Here is a 12723-nt window from a genome sequence, read left to right as displayed (position 1 = left end):
TAATACTCCATTTATGCATGATGTGTCAAAATGTATTCCACTATCATGTATAATTAATTAGAACAAATTCAAAAATATAAAAAAAAATCCCAACAAATTAAAATCACAATAGGTTCTAACATATGAATTTGGGGGGAGAAAAAAACATTTAGCCAACAGCAGTACTTGTAATTTGGTTTATGCATTTTATAATCCTGTAGTGTTTTATCATTCATTTGAGAGAGGTTTTTTTATATTCTAGAAGTCATCTTTTTCTACATTTCTGAAATATTATTTCAAACTTTGGATTTCTCATAGATTTTTCCTAATATTATCTTGATTAGCACCATTTTTAAAATTTTCTCGTGTACTATTACCTATCTTTCCCAGAGGCTTTTTTCTCACTCTCCAGCTGTTTGCCGAGGCCTCAGAGTACTTCCTGTGTACCATGAAGATACCTGAGAAGCTTGGTGGAGGCTATAGACATGCTCAGAGGCTGCAGCTCCTCATAATTCTGATCTCTCATACCAGCCAAAAGATGGCCTTTAGGATTCCATAAACATTTGGCTGATTTCCCCTTATCCTTCTCTATAGTAGGTGAGGGGCAAGGATGCTCAACTTCTTTATCTCCCTTCCCACACATCTCTTGCCAGTACCTATGCAAAGGCTGAATCTAGTAAGGTGTCAAAAAGCAAAAGAAGCCTGGTGATCCTGTTCATAGAGGTTGAATTACTACTGTATGGAGTAGGACTGAGAGGAAGGAAGAATAGATTAGGATAAAAGGGAAAGCACAAGAATAACCAGCAATAGAATCACTAGCAAGACAAGGGTTGAACCCTGGGTGTCCTTTTTCCCATCTCAGTGAAGTCCTCAATTCACAGGGCAGCTGAGTCATTAGGCCCATGATAAGAACCCAAGAGAAATGTCCAGTGTTTCTTATCAGAACTCAGAGTTCATCCTGGGGTCTGAAGTTTGATCAGTGTTCATGTTAGAGACCCTTATTTTTCCATGTATTGCTATGTTAGTTCAATTTTGGAAGTCAGAAACACGGGATTTGACTCCTTGGTCAATAAGGGAGAGTGTATATCTTTTCCGCTCTTTTACACACAGACAAACATGGGTCCTTCTTGTGACAGGAATCTATGGTCTTTGCATTCTGATCTTTCTTACCTTCAAAAAAAATAAACCATAATAATATTAATAGATTTAGTTTAAGATAATGCTCTACTGAAAGAGCTGAGATTTTTAAAACTTTGCCTCCTTTCTCCTATATCAGATGAATTATCAGAAAACACAAGCCCAACCCCAGGTGCATGACCATACCACATCCTTGGGATTTAAAGGTCAGGGTGAGGGCAGAGGAGCCCAGACATGAAGAGGGAAAACTCCTTGGACACAGCCTTCCTGATGTCGCTACCTCCCACCTAGTGTGTGGTGAGGACAGGGAAAAAGGTGTCAGTTCTTAAGCACCTCCCCACATCAGTGTCTCCTGAGCAGCTTCATAAAGTGAAGGGCTGGGGAGGGGCCTTGGGCTGAAATTTCTGCAGCATGGACCAAGGAGAAGCAGAGCCCACCTTAGTCATGAAGCTCTAACCAGGATAATAAGACCAACTTCTATGGACCTCATTTGATTCATAAATATCTGCATGAGAAATTGAATATGGGGGGAGATTTTAAATAGCTCAGTAGGTGAGACATCTTGGTAGAGATCAATCCTATGTCAGAGTTTTTCTGGAAATTACTCTGAGAGGTACAATAGTCTGGAGGAGAGACAAGCCTACAGGCTGTGCTGGCACTAATGAAGATCAACACTTGGGTTTTCTTTAACCCTGCTGTCCATCCTACCCTACCTCAGGGTAATTCAAGCTCTCCTAGGTTTCTAGGATTCAATCTAAGTCTGGCTCTTGTTTTGGAGGAAACTAAACACTGCCCAGGAAGAGAAAATAACCCTCCCCTCCCAGGCCCTCCTGTGCCCCTGTGGGTTTGTGCTCAGCTCCCCCTGCAGTTCCCCTCACTGTGCCTCCCACAGCGCAGTAGTACACAGCTGTGTCTGAGGGTGGGACTGCAGGTTTCTGCAGGTGGAAGGAATTCTCCTTCTTAACAAGAGTGGCATGAAAACCTTGGCTCACTGTCTTCTGGTTTTCAGTTGCACTCTTCAGGAGCAGCTGAGGAGCTTTATCAAGATACTGGACATACCAAAAAAGGAAAGATACTGAATAAGTGGTCTGGTAAGTACAGTTCAAGATCACAGATGCCCCCTCTACCAGAGTAACCAGGCCTGCTGTCTGGGTCACTGAGTCTCCATTGATCCTCCCTAAAAGAAAAAGAAAAATACTTTGTTATATGGAGGGAGAGGTTAAAGTTGTCAGAATTGTACAAAAATGAAGTATCATTAATGGTTAGAATAAAATGTTACTTACTGAACATTAAGAGGGTCAGGAGAACTGAAACAGTGACATAAAGCATGTTGAGCGAAGGAAATGATCTTTACTACATGCAGTACACCAAGTCACCTGGGGCCAGTCTCCAGATGGATCTTATAGAAACTCTTCACTCCTGAGCAAGAGCCCCTTTTTGCATAACAGCAGTCAATCTTTTGACTACAAAGATAGTAGGTATGTTGAACCACCCCCTATAAGCAAAACTGAACCCACATTGAGGAAAGTTGCTCCCTCTTGTGGTTTTTCTGCAAACTGCACCCCAATCTTGACAGACTTCTTTTTTAATAATACAGTGATTTCCGCCTCTTCATCCATAGCAGCTGTATTCCTAGATCTCTAGTGGATACCTGAAAACACAGATATTACTGAACTCTGTGTTTCCCTATGCATACATGCTTTGATAACAAGTCACATTGTTCTCTGGTACAACACATTACTGTCAACTGGAACATGTTTTGTGTTCACGACTTCCACCCACGAATGCAGTGCCTTTTCCTCATTAGCTAAGCACTTGTCGTGCATTGTGGTTGTAACTTTTGCAGTTTGATGGGTAACTTCAAAACACAAACTGACTAAACACAGGGGCTAAAAAGCAGGTAGTTGTATATTATGGATAGATAGGACCAAGGGATGATTTAATCCTGGTGACAGAGAGCAGGACAGTGCAAGATTTCCTCAAAGTACTCAGAATGGAATGCATTTTGAAATAAGAATTGTTTATTTTTGGAAATTTCCAGTTAATATCTTCATATCACACTTGACAGTAGGGAACTGAAACTGTTGAAAGCAAAATATTCTATAAGGGAGGGGTATTGTAAACTAGCTTCACAGGAAGGTAGATGAAGAAGGAGGATGACATAGGACTCTAAAAAAAAGCATTCAGCATTTGTTTATATATTCCAACCAGACTTGGAATAATGTTCCATCATTACTTCAGCATTCCCTTCATGATGAGGTCTCTAGCTTCAAAAACTCCCGGACACACATGACTTTGAAGTGAAATAGTCTGAGGCCTCTTCCTGTACACATCCCTGTAGGTCCATTGGGTGCCTGGAAAGTCCCCTCCCTCTCCTCCAGCCCACCACTACCTTCACCCCACCCCCCAGTCAGCATGCCATCTCATAGGAAGCATCCCATAATGTGATCCTCAATCTACAGAGAAGCAACACATCATGGACTGATACATTTGTAAATACAATAAAAACAAGTTTCTGAGATGTCTGATTCACTGATAAAGGTTGAGTGCTATAGGGATTGACCCTCACTCATGTTTAATCCTGAGCTGATTTGCACACATGTGGAGGAACCTCCGCAAGACAAAGAGAAAGTAATAGGTAAAATAATTTCTAGAGTTCACACAGTGCTGGGCATTGTGTGTGTTCACAGCAGCCAGGATTCAAGAGACATTTTAATATATGGGGCAGGCACTCAGAAGGCTGATACATTAGCAGTAGGCTAAGAGAGTTCCAGAATAGAGTCAGTCCAGGTAAAGACTAAAGCAACTCATCAAACTGATGAGCAAATTACTTCACTGTCCTGGCAATGTCCAATAAACCAAAGTCATTTTCTAACAATCAGCCTCACAGTGACTAACCAAGTCCTGGGAGACCTAACTCACTCCTGAGAGACCTAGTTCAGTCTAATCCAGTCCTGGGAGAACTGACCTCTTCTCTCAAGAAAAACCTGAATCAATTCATGGGAGCTGTGCCATGGTGACCTATTCATCCCTAAAAGGCACCACTCCCCACACACCACACTGGGGATCAAGCCTCAAGATGAGCTTCAGTGGGGACAAGCACATTCAAATGTGTTAGTCCCTTTTTCGTTGCTGTGACAAACATCTGAGGACAAAACTTAGAGCAGGGAGATTTAGTCTGGATCGCTGTTTCAGAGGTTTCATCCCAAGGTCGACTCCACTGCACTGGGCCTGAGGTGAGGCAGAATATCATGGCTGAGTGTGTGGTGGAGGAAAGCTGCTCAGGTCAGGACAGCCAGGGACTGGAGAAGAGTGGGGAAGGAGATAGGGAACATACATAGTCCCCAAGGGCACACCACAGTGACCTACTTACCCCAACCAGGCCCACCTGCCCCAGTTTCACTCTACTCCCACTAGTCCATTAAAATTATTGATCCATCAAATGTATTAACCCACTGATGAGGTCAGAGCCCTCAGGACCCTATCACTTTCCAAAACCCCACCTCTGGACATCACTGTATTGGGGACCAAGCCTTCAGCACATGAGCTTTTGGGGGGCATTTCACATTCAAACTATAAGAAAACAAGTAAATTAAGTTTCTGAAACCCAGTAATAAAGAGGAAAAAATTTAAAAATCAGCTGTGTTCAGGTGGGGAGAAAATGGAAAGGACACAGAGGATCAAAGCTAAGAATGACTTTTGGCTTTTAACCAGAACAATGCACACATCAGAACCTAACTAAAGGGCTAAGAGGAAACGTCCTCCAAAAGATGATTGTTTAAAAGGCAAAATTATAAAACTGCATTGTGGATTTTTAACATACACAGAAGGAAAGTGGGTGGCAACAGCAGGAAAAAGGTTGGAGGAGGAATGCTGTGTGTCCTGCACTACATGTAAAGGGGTGAAGTACTATTTAAAGTCAGACAGGGATAAGTTAAATGCACAGCCTTTGAACCATCAGCTGTCAAATGTGTGGGTTTGAGGATCCCTGTGTGGTGTCAGAAAGAGGCTCCAACAGGGAGGTTTGGTTCATGCGGGATGGAGTGGAGATTACATCAACCAGGCAGTCATCCACATCACATGGGGACTCTGGAAAATGTGCATAAACACCTGTGAGAGTGCATAAGAAAGAAGCAGACACTGCTTTGATGCCATTAAAGAAACAGTTGCGGAATGCAAAGGTCTCCCTAGGGGTCCCTGGCCACACCCAGATGGCAGTAGCCTTCTCCTACAGTCTTGACAGGTAGGTCATGATTCTGCTGTAATTCAAATAAGTATTTTCTTTTGGAATCCGGGTTTTAGAGGCTTAATGTGATTAGCCAGGCTCTATTCATTCTGTATTGTCTGGTATATTAACTGTCCCCCTTTTATTTGTTTTATTAGGGGTCTCATGAATCTCAATTAAAGTTACTGTTTTCTTGGTGTCTGTTCTTCTGTTGGGTAGTTGCTTTGTAGCTATTTGTGCTAGTGAAACCAGCTTGGTAGAAGAATTAAGACTAATTTCAGAGCTCATTGCTTCTCTAGTATTGAGTTTTATTTATGCAAGAGATGATCATATCATAGGAAGAAGCCATGGTGAGGCTCTTTGCTTACATAAACCATTTTTGAAGCCCTGAAACTTGACTACTGCAGACAGCTATGCTGTTTTTCAACATGACTCTGAGGGGTGCTGCTACCCAGGTAAAAAACAGTGGCCATGACTATAATCAGTTAACACACACTCATCTCCAGATGATAAATATTTTCTCTAAGTGGGTTTTTACTCCAATTCAAATGAACTTAGACTATTTAACTGTTACTTAAATTTATCACCTAGAATATAATTACTACACAGGCAAGATTCTCTGATAAGCAGATGACCCAGCTGCTCTCACACTGTTGTGCATGCTCAGGAAAACTCAAGCATTCATTCCAGAATCTGACAGAGTTACCTAGGATGTATAAAGCTCTGTTAAAAAAAAAAAAAAAAAAAGGCCACACCTGTAATCCCAGTGGTTCAGAAGTCTGAGTCAGGAGGATCGTGAGTTCAAAGCCAGCCTCAACAAAAAAAAGACACTAAGCAACTCAGTGAGACCCTGTCTCTAAATAAAATACAGAATAGGGCTGCGGATGTGGCTTAGTGGTTGAGTACCCCTGAGTTCAATTCCCGGTCCCCGACCACCATCCACAAAAAAAAAGCAAATTGCTTTTTGCACAGTGAAAAAATGGTAAATAAAATGAATCCTATACCACATCAGTGCTCCCACTAGCCTGTCCCTGGTGTGTGGAATGAGGAACAGGACTGGAAATAGATAGCTGATGGACTTATTGAAAAGGAAGGAAAGCCTGTCTGAATATCTTGTTTCAGTCATTAGATTTGCTTTTGTCCTTCCACCTCCCTTCCCTCTCTTAGGCTTGCTGTCCTGATGGACTGTGACCCCACTGAACAGGATGGAGCATGCTGTGGGAGGATGCAGCATAACCTCAGGGCTTACCCAGACATCTCCCTGCTGCCTTCTCTATTCTCTCTGTTTCACCACATTAGTTATTAAATGCTTTCAGATATATTTTATATTGTCTAACACTTGGGACAAAGTTTAAATTTCATATTAATACCTTCTAATTTTACTAAACAGTTTCAACATCTAAAAGTTCTCCATTTTACTTCCAAATAGAATTATTCAGGGAATGGTTTCTGGACTTCAATCTACTTAAAGCTTTAAGATTTAATTGTGATAAAAATGATGATACTTGGAACCTATTGCCATTCCTTCTTCTAGCCTCCCTTAAGCCATTTTTCAATTTAAGCCTAGGATTCAGAGGTAAAATCAAGGCTGCTCACACCTTAAAAGGCTGGTTCACATATGTCTTCCCTACTCCCCAAAGCTAAATACTTTGGAGCTGCAGTGATAGGTTTCATCCAACAATCAGCCTTTGCTCCAGAAGTGCCATGGAGCAGAGGTGGTGTGACAAAGTCTGTCCTTCAGCTGAGTGAGGACAATGTTGAAAATTAATCACCTCTGCAAAACAGCCCAGGTGACTTTTTTAGTGCTGTGAGGGAGATAAACGTGTAGGCATGTTTCAAAAGACCCATATTATTTTGGGGTGATAAGACATAAGCTCAAACACTGGGAATTTTCTGTAAGAACCTAGAGGACTAGAACAGGCTCTACCTAGACTGAGTTCACTGGATCAAGTCACTTCACCTCTCTGAACAACAGTTGTATTTATAAAATGTGTTTAATTCTCTGTATCTCGCCTTGTTCACAAAGGTATCCTGAGGAGTAAATGAGATAATGCTTATAGCAGTGCTTTGTAAATTTAGGTGGCATAACTGAAATATTTTTAAAAATTGGATGATTTACCAGAGGCAGAGGTTGAGTGGCAGGACTCTCTGTAAGAAGGGAGAGATGCTGTGGGCAGGAGAGATCAGGGATTCTTCATGAGGCAAGAGTGACTGGACAGTGTCTGGGGTCAAGAGGAAGAATGACAGCAAGCATTCAGACAGCAGTGATGATGGGAGCAAGGGGCCCTAGGCAAAGCTGGTGATGGAGGACAGAGGGTGTTTCCTGCCACATTCTCATGTTAGAGTTCATTTGCTAAAGGAGAAAGGACATGACAAAATTTGTTTAGCTTTTCTATTGTTGTGACCAAAAGACCTGACAAGAACAATGTGAGGAGGAAAAATGTATTTGGGGCTCACCACTCCAGAGATCTGAGTCCATGAGTGGACAACTTCATTGTTCCATGCCTGAGGTGAGGCAGAACACCAGGACAGAAGGGTGTGGCACAGGAAAGCAGCTGAGGACATGGCAATCAGGAAGCAGAGAGAGTCTAAGCTTGGCTCATCGAGAACAAAATATATACACTCCAAAGGCATGCTCCCAATGACCCACCTCCTCCAGCCACACCCTACCTGCCTTCAATTACCACCTAGTAATGCCCTGTCCGGGGATTAATTCACTGATTATGTTAAGGATCTCATAACCCAACCATTTCATGACTGAATGTTCTAGTATTGTCTCTCATATTAAATTTTGTGGGGGATAGAAGGGGCACCTCATATCTAAACCATAACAAAATTATAGAGACTATGGAGAGCCTCATAAAGAGGCCTACCTTACTCCATGAGCAGAAGATGGCTACTGAATGATGTCAAGCAGGGGACATATGTGATTCCTACTGTGCTTTCTGCAAGAATATACCACTTAGAGGGAAATGGGATGGACTAGGGATGGAGACCCTGGAAATTGGGAGGCCAGTTCATATGCTGTTACCAAACACCAGAGACTCTTCAAGTCTGAACTGGGAAGTACTCAGCAGGCAGCAGAGGGAAGTTCCAGCCCACCTGGTAATATTTTGGTCTCTTGGACTGGGAGCAGGGCATCTTTGCAAATAAACATGGCAACAGTCAAGTCCTTTATTAGGTGAACATTTTTTCAGCATTGCTTAAAAGAGGGCACAGCATGAGAGGAAACAAAAATGTGAAGGCAGATTGAATATGAAATATCTCAGAATTTAATTGATGAAGAAGATAAGGAATAATTTACAAGTCAAGTATAACATACATTCAAAAACAAGCACAAAATCTAAGTGCAGAGTTTGGTGAATTATCACAATGTGAACCCACCTGTGTAATTATTAGGGAATAGAGAAAATGACGATTACCAACATTCCAGGAGCCTCCTTTGTCCTAACTCCTAGTGACTAGCAACTATCTCTTCATAAAAGCACCCTGCCCCAGTGTCCTACACAAAATTTATTTTCAAACTTCTTTTGTATCTAACATTTTTAAACCTATAATATTTGTGGGATTCATTCCACATGGAGTATATAGCAACTTAACTCATTTCCATTTCTGTTCTATTCCATTATCATAACTTAGATACCCTTGAAACTGATGAAAGATATCTGGGTTATTTTTCAGATTTGGGTATTATAATTACAGATGCAGTAAATTTTCTAATTCTTGTATATATATTTTATGAATAAATATATGTTGTCTATTATTGAACATATGCCTAGAATTGGAATTGTTAGATCATAGGAAATAAATATGTTCAGTTTCAGTAGATGCTTCCATATGGATTTCAAAGTTGGGCCAGTTCCCATTCCTTCTAGCAGATTATTATAGTTCCTATTGCCCCATGTTTTTGCCAACTCTTAGTGCTGTCAGTATTTCTCACTTTAGGTATGATGTTCATGTATATATAATTTTAAAATTATGCAAAGGGTCAAGTGGCAAATATTAATAAGTGTTAAGGAATGATTTTGAACTTTAGAAATGGAGGAATTCACCTCTTGTGCTTATGTCAAGAGACCTAAGTCCTGAGATAAGAATGGCAACTATGCATTCTCCAGTGTCACTCTATGACTTTATACTGTACTTATAATTGTGAAATGGCAATGATTTGAGTTTAGACCACGTCTCTCAGACTACCAACCAGCAAAACAGGCATCCTTCCTTACCTGTTGTATTCCTTCTCCCAGAGAGCACAGTCACAGGAGGTTGAGGCAGAAGTACAGCCATCAGAGATGGAGAGACTACCCTTGTTTAATGGGAACATTTTAGGCAGAGACACAAATCTGTGACCAGAGTGGCCCCCAATTTCTTGTTCCTGAGCAGGGAACAAAGAGGTGTCTTTTTCTGGGAGTGAGTGAGCCTTTTCATGTCTTCCTGAAGCAAGTTATAAATCCCATCCCATTTCCAACACAGCTAGTGCTGCAACTGGGTATAGGATGAGAATTTCTTCTACCAATAATCACCTCATCTTAGGTTAAGAACTAATTAAAGCTATCAGTGATTTTTCAAGTATATTGAAAAAGTATTAATTTCCTCTTAAAATAAGAGGAGGGGGAAACTCCATGACTATAGAGATTTAGTGTCTTGGAACTCATCTATCAGTTCCATATTTCTCAGGGGAAAAGATACCATTACTTGTTAGGTTTTATCTTAATGTGAAATATTGATGGGTTGTTTATTTCAGTAGTATAAAGGCTGAAACCAGATCAGTATGAATGCTGGTGTGAATATTGACTATATCATATTAAGCTGTTTCTCTGACAGGACCTGAGTTGTTGGGAGGGTGGATGCTGGTGGAAGGGCAGCTGTGGACGGGGACAATTTCCCTGCTGGGATGATTTTTTTTCAGACTGTGCCAGGAACTCCTCCCTTATTTGTTCTCTGTTTTGAAATCATGTCAATGAGCAGTATCATGTAATGAAAAGAGTACCTGATTGAAATTATGATGCTGGTCCAAGAGCCACCTCTAGCCTTTATATTAATAATGGCTAGCATGAATTGAGTTCCCACTGTGTCAAGATGTCATGCTGTGTGTGGTGGCACACACCTGTAATCCTAACTATTTGGGAGCCTCTGAGAGGAGGATCTCAAGCTCAAGGCCAGCCTGGGCAATTTGATAACAGTGTCTCAAAATTAAAAAAAAAAAATTAAATAGCTCAGTGGTAAATCCTTACCTAGCATGTGTGAGGTCCTAGATTCAATCTCCAGTAATTCAAAAAAAAGAAATTCATGCTGTGTACCTCTGTTAAAACTTTATGTGTTCATGCTTGTGAGTACACACACATATATAGTGTGTGTGTATATATGATAATTTATATTGATGTACATATATTGTGTATACATAACTGATATAGATAGATACACATAATTTATATAGACTTCTGATTTTGTTTGATTCCCAACTCAACTCCACAAGATAATTTATATATCACTATTTCACAAATGAGGAAATTGAGCCATCAATAAGAATTAAAGAATATGTCAAACGTCATTCTGCAGTCAAGATGATATGGTTTGAATTTAGCCAATTTCTATTTTTTAATATATTAAGGATAATTTCAAATATATTCAAAAGTATACTGCATCAAATATTAAGCCCCACGTACCCATCACTCAGTTTCATCAATTATTAATTTATGAATCAAATTGTTTCACTTATTACCCAACTACTTTTTCCTAAACCATTTTTAAAGTTCCAGCTATAAAATTGTGTCATTGATACTTGTGCTACAAATCTCTAAATTTTTACTTTTTAAAACAATCACAAGGCCAATCACACCTAAAAATTAATAGTAATTCCTTAATACAATTGAATTTCCAATGTGTGTTCAATTTTTCTTTTAATTTTTTAGTTGTAGTTGGACACAATATCTTTATTTTATTTATTTATATGTGGTGCTGAGGATTGAACCCAGGGCCTCATGCATGCTAAGTGAGTGCTGTATCACTGAACCACAAGCATAGCCCCCATTTTTTCAATTATTTTACAGTTTTTTTTTTGATTCAGCATATACCTAAGGGCCACACAGTGTGATTAACTGATTCATTTTCAGACCCATTAATCTCTAGGTCTCCTCATTCCATTTCATTCTCTGAAGATTATTGTTGAAAAATTCAGAGTTTTGTGTCCTGCAGAATTTGTTTCATGAATTTTGACTAATTTCAGGGAGCGCCTGTAAAGGAGGCAACAGGGCTGGATCCTAGTGGTCATTATCAATCACCTTCTTCACCGTGCCTTTCCACCTGCAATAAGCTTGCAGCCTGACTCAGATGGGAATCAGAGACAACGTGAAAAAACCTTCAATCTTGGATAACCTATTGGCAGCCCCACTCTACTTTAGAGAATGTTGAGTTTACCATGTCACTTTCTTTCATCTTTTGACAGTAAGTTCCAGTGCCAGTTGATACAGCATCAGGTTTCCCCTCTTCTTCAAATACCTAGACAGCTACATCTATTTTATTAAACTACATCTGTAGTTTAATAAAATACATGTCCAGTCTCCTGTAAACACCTATGAGCATCTGCCTTTGCAACCCAGCTCTAATATGGCTCTGAGGCTGAAGGAGGCCCAACTATCCACAAAGTTCTTAGTTCCTTTAGGAACAGGGAATAGTCTTCACTTTACAACGGACATTTGGCACTGCTATGATTTAAAATGCCCGTCTCTCCATCTACCTTAGGACTTCTCGAGAGGGTGTGTCATCTGGAGCTCCAGCTAGCTGGCAAATGTCAGTGACCTCATGTTTGCCAAATGGTCATCTTCTACATGTCCTGATTCTCCCACACAGAAGAAAGAAAGTGTATCTGGTGAATTGTGAAAGAGACCACAACAGCATATTTAAATAGAAGCTGCTTTATTGAGTGAACACCTATTCTCTTCCTTCCTCCTTTTTCTTCTTTCCTTTGTTCCTCCCCTGGTCCCTCAATTTCATCCTTCCTCCTCCTTCTCTCTCTCCTTTCCTCTTTCCCTTGCCCTCCTCTTTCTACTTTCTTCCCTCTCTTTCTCTTCTCCTTCTTCCTCTCCCTCTCTATTATACCCAACATAGAACAGCAACACCTGTGCATTGATAGCAGGTGACTTCCCAGGTCACTCTCCTCTCTCCCAGCTCCCTCTGGCTTCGGGTTATTCCTGTTACACTATCCTGCAGTTTGTGGAACACTATAAAAGTTTATATGACACTCAGTTGTCTTCTTCCAAATATAGAGGGGTAGCTAACAAGTATTAGGAACTCAAAAAAAAAAAGGTGAAATAATTGTTTTGTGAGGCCAGCAAATTTTTGGAAAGAACTATTCAATAGCACTGCTTATTTTAAACCTCTACACT

Source organism: Urocitellus parryii, chromosome 6 (assembly GCF_045843805.1).
Source record: "Urocitellus parryii isolate mUroPar1 chromosome 6, mUroPar1.hap1, whole genome shotgun sequence".
Classification (NCBI taxonomy): Eukaryota; Metazoa; Chordata; class Mammalia; order Rodentia; family Sciuridae; genus Urocitellus; species Urocitellus parryii.
The sequence above is the reverse complement of the archived record's forward strand: the minus strand, read 5'-3'. Positions refer to the sequence as shown.